Below are 5,000 nucleotides of genomic sequence, written 5' to 3'. Positions count from 1 at the left end.
CCTCTCCCTCTGCCTCCCTGTCTGCCTCTCCCTCTGCCTCTGCTTCTACCTCTCCCTCTGCCTCTCCCTTTCCCTCTGTCTCTCCCTCTCCCTCTGTCTCTCTCTCTCCCTCTCCCTCTGCCTCTCCCTCTGCTGCCTCTCCCTCTGCCTCTCCCTCTGTCTCTGTCTCTGTCTCTGCCTCTGCCTCTGCCTCTGCCTCTCCCTCTGTCTCTTCCTCTGTCTCTGCCTCAGCCTCTGCCTCTGCTCTGTGTGTCTCTTTCATTTGTTCCTGTTTCACTTCGCTCTGCCACTCCTCGCCACGGTTCGTTCGCCGTCTCCAAAATATCTGTAAACAGGAGCCTGAAGGTGTGTTGCTCGTGCTTGCTATTTGCACATCATTAAACACACGTTTGGACTGCGCTCTTGTGTGTCTGTCCCCTTCCCTCCCGTCATCCTGTTCTCCCTTCCAAGGCTGGACTGGTGATCTGGCTCACAAGGCATTTTCCCGGTTTGGCCGACAGTCCTCAGGGGCCGATGCTGTTGATTTTTTGTTGTTGTCATGTTTTCCTCCTTTCAGACCACCCCTCAAAGATGGGGCGGCCCAATGGTCCATCTTTAATATAGACAGTGGACTGAGCTAATCATTTTATCGTAGGAAACCCAGGGTCTGTGCTGGTCCATGCCAAAAATGCCCGAGCCGATTTTAGGTCCCAGGCCCGCCCTGCTCCGTTCCCTTGGCCCACACATGTGGTACTGTACATACTTTTTCAAGCCATGTGCAATCAGAATTGATGCTGCACTCACACACAGTGTGTCTTTTTTATCTTCTCTGTTCCCCCCTCTCTCTCTCTCTCTCTCTCTGTCTCCTTCTCTCTAATAATATTGTTCACTTGAGATGCTTTTCCGAAATTGAGTCTTTGTGTTAATTGGATATTTTGTTTTCTGGAGGCTGTGAGTGAAAATACTTTGTAGAGAGCAGAGGAAGGGGTTTGTAATGCTGAAGCCCCAGGCACTAAATCTTGAACACACAGTCCTGCAAGTCTTAACCCTCCTGCCACAACGAACTGCCAGTCCGATGCTTTTTTTTTACTCTGTTACTAGTATTGACACACGCACACGCACACGCACACGCACACGCACACGCACACGCACACGTATACCTCCACACACACACACACACACACACACACACACACACACACACACACACACACACACACACACACACACACACACACACACACACACACACACACACACACACACACACACACACACACACACACACACACAAACTGTTCAGAGTGATTGAGGTGCGGTGCCCTATGGAGCTTTAGTTGTGACATAGTAGATGAAATCCATTCAGTGAGGTATATATCCTTGAGCCCGTTAAGCCAGTCAGTACTCTGTGTGTGTGTGTGCGTGTGCGTGTGCTTATGTGTGTGCACGTGCCTGTGTGCGTGCATATGTGCATTTGTACCTGTGTGCGTGTATGCGTGCGTGCATGCGTGCGTTTCTGCATGCGTGCGTGTCTACTAGCATGTTTATGTGCATGTGTGTGTGTGTGTGTGTGTGTGTGTGTGTGTGTGTGTGTGTGTGTGTGTGTGTGTGTGTGTGTGTGTGTGTGTGTGTGTGTGTGTGTGTGTGTGTGTGTGTGTGTGTGTGTGTTTGTGTGTGCGCGCATTATGTTTGTGTGTGATGAGGAGCCTCCGCCTCTGCCCTCTGCCATGGCCACCTTGCCTCTATTCAGTCCACCAGTTCACCGGGTCTAGTGACAGAAGATCCTTGTTGCCATGGCGTTGGCTGGTGGATAATGAGGTGCAATCTTGCTTTGTGTCCCTCTCCACTTCAGACCCCTAATGTCTCGCTTGTTAAGCACCACATCCTTTCTTTCCTTTTCTCTTTTTTTTGTCCCCCCCTCTTCCTCCTCTCAATCATTTTGTCTCTTCCCTCGTCCTGTCTTTACACCTCGTCATCATTCTCTCTCTTTTGCTCTCCTTTTCACCTCCTTGAGTACTCTTGTCCTCATTTTGGCTTTTGCCTTTCCTCTCCTCTGCCACCTCATTCTCTCAACTTGTATTTTTCTAGCGCTTTCTACTCTCTACTCTCTCTCTCTAGCCGTGTTTTTTTGCCCTCTCATGCTTTTCTTTACTCTTCTGTTCTTCTATTTTGTCTCCCTCTCTCTCTCTCTCTCTCTCTCTCTCTCTCTCTCTCTCTCTCTCTCTCTCTCTCTCTCTCTCGCCCTTTCTCACTATTTTTCTCCCTCTCCTCTCTTTCTCTCAGTTATCCATCTGTCCGCCGGCCTACCTCCCTCTGTTTCAACAGTCTCTGAGGTTTGGGTGTCGTTTGACAGTCCACTGATGCTGCCAGTTCAACAGTTTGGGCTAACTCATAAAAATTAAACAGGGAGGGAGAGAAAGAAAAAAGACCGCTGTTAAAAAGCATAGAGGCTTCAATGGCGTGGTAAAGCATACTGTAATCCAGGCACCCCAAACTCATTGTCCTCTTTGTCGTGTTTTAATGAAGCATAATATATTTTAAAAGGCTGTTGATGTAAATGTAAAAAGCCTAATCCCCTCCTCTGCCTTTTCAACTGATACAGAGAGCAGTTTGGCTTGCTTGTTTGCTTGAAAGAAAGAAAGAAAGAAAGAAAGAAAGAAAGAAAGAAAGAAAGAAAGAAAGAAAGAAAGAAAGACGGAAAGAAAGAAAGAAAGGAAGGCAGGAAGGAAGGAAGGAAGGAAGGAAGGGAGGAAGGAAGAAAAATAATGTTTGCCTCTCATTATAGGGCGTATTTTTTCCTTATCCTCTAAGGAGTTTCGGAACGTGTTTTTTTTTCGTCGCCATCTGTCAGTCCATCCATCCGTTCATCCGTCTAGTTCAGTCTTCCATATTTTTCCTCTCATGTTTATATACTTAATCTCTGAGTCATCCCCCTCCTGGGGCTACAATGGGTTTCAATAAACTAGAACACATTTGAAAAATGCAAATATGATGTAGATTAAATTTTCATTGGTAGGTTAATTTCCACCCATTGTTACTGCCAAACAGTAAATTGCTTCATACAAAGAATTCATGACCAAACCTCCTGAATTGAATTACTATGTTATATTATACCAGAGAGCTTTATCAGAATATAACACTTACCAAATTCACAGGATTACATATTTCCCAAAAGACAAACCAGTACGCTGGCGCTGCAATGGCGACCTTCTGGCACCTGACCAATATGTCTGGCATTTACTGGAATGGAGGAGGTAGAATGGATTTGTCGATTACAGTATCTGCACTTTCATAAGAATTCAAACGGAATTCCATCCAGTGTAATGACATCACACATCTCATTACAAAATCATGAGGTTTGGCAGATTATATTTACAGTAAAATGGGCCAGCATCTTTATAGCCTATTGTATTTCTGAACCAAACAGAATGCAAAATGCGTCCCATTGAGTGGAGTGCGTGTGTCCTTGCATGTGTGCGTGCGTGCAGGTGGGTACATGAGATATGTGTGCATGTGTGTTGGTTGAAAGATATACCGTATTTGCCTAGTAATGCTTTTCCACTGGCTGGCCAGAGGCCCTGGTACTGTAGCTGCTTTCCAGATCAATATCAGAGCTTGAGAAAGTCTGTTGCAGTGCAATATGCTTATGGTCCCGCTCTCCCGACAAGGCTTTCTCACTCCTCTTTCTCTACATTATTTCACTTCTTTCATTTCATTCTCTTTTGTATGCTCGCTCTATCTCCACCGATCCTACAATCCCGCCCTTCATTTTGCTCTCCAGCCCCTTTCTTTCTTTTGTTTTGTTGTTGAAGCTGTAGTCAGCCTTGATGTCTGTAAAATATCTCATCTCCATCTACAAGACCCTTGACACAAAGCATCAAGTCTGACAGGCAGGTCCGCTGACAGAGGGGGGACCAAGAGGTATGTTGTCCTGGGCCTGTCGAGATAGGGGGCTCAGAATTGGGTTCCCATTCCATTATGTATTGGATAAGGGGCCCTTTCCGATGACTTTGTCCTGGGCCCAGGAAAAGCGGTTAGCGACCCTACTGATGGGACTGTTCTGACCCTTCATCTGGCCTTCATTCAGAGCTGCCTGACTCTGTAAATAGTCTGGTAATGATCATGGATGCCAACAGAAAACTTTGAGCGCAGAGCTACTGAAATCACCTTGGCCTTTGCCTCTGTGAAACAAAGAAAAGCGATGGTGTCTCTTTTCAATTTATTGACTGCAATGTTAGGGCTATGGCACCAGATGTCATAAAGGAAACTTTGAGTGAGCATGTCAACATACATTTATTGCTGTTAGCAGTTGTGCTGGCTGGCCTGCACCAGACATCCACCTCCACACTTTCTTTCTATCACTGTGTCTCTGAATCTCTGAATCTCTGAATCTCTGAATCTCTGAATCTCTCTCTCTCTCTCTCTCTCTCTCTCTCTCTCTCTCTCTCTCTCTCTCTCTCTCTCTCTCTCTCTCTCTCTCTCTCTCTCTCTCTCTCTCTCTCGGCACATTCAGGCCAACTGAGAACCGCGCCAGTTCCCTCACTTAACCACGAAACGGCCGTCATGTTCACGCAGATGTTAGCGTTCGCGAACTGGAAAGTTGGTTCGCAATGTGAATCGCAAAATACTTGTTTTTTCTCCGCAAAGCCTGATGACAACGTGGCCGCCATCAGGTTCATCCAGGTAACACAGTCACGTGCGGAAAAAGTTCAGAGCCCGGTATGAACACGGGCAGCTCGCAGATAAGTACTTAAGTGCCTGACGTAACTGGTGCACCGGCATCGGCTCCGTTCTGGTCGGCCTGAAAACCCTATCTGTTTCTCTGTCTCTTTCTTTCTCTCTCTCCGTCCCTCCCTCCTCTCTCAGTCCACCCTGCTTCTGGCTGCAGATAGGATGATGTGTTGCCAACCATAAATGGGAACGGCACTGCTGTCGCATTTGCATTAGAGAACAAACCTGAGATGGATGTACACGTCAAGCCAGAAATTTATCACTTGTAGATCAATGCACCCCATCAGGTC

The 5,000-nt window shown here is 46.8% G+C and overlaps 1 protein-coding gene across 2 annotated transcripts in view; it reads left to right on the top strand.

Annotated features, from left to right (window-relative positions):
• The window catches only part of LOC134465091 (ephrin type-B receptor 1), a 307,413-nt gene that overhangs the window by 178,864 nt on the left and 123,549 nt on the right, over positions 1-5,000 (top strand). The window lies entirely within an intron of this gene.

The sequence above is a fragment of the Engraulis encrasicolus genome, chromosome 16 (genome assembly GCF_034702125.1).
Source record: "Engraulis encrasicolus isolate BLACKSEA-1 chromosome 16, IST_EnEncr_1.0, whole genome shotgun sequence".
NCBI classification, from domain to species: domain Eukaryota; kingdom Metazoa; phylum Chordata; class Actinopteri; order Clupeiformes; family Engraulidae; genus Engraulis; species Engraulis encrasicolus.
This window is presented reverse-complemented; position numbering and strand designations above follow the sequence as displayed.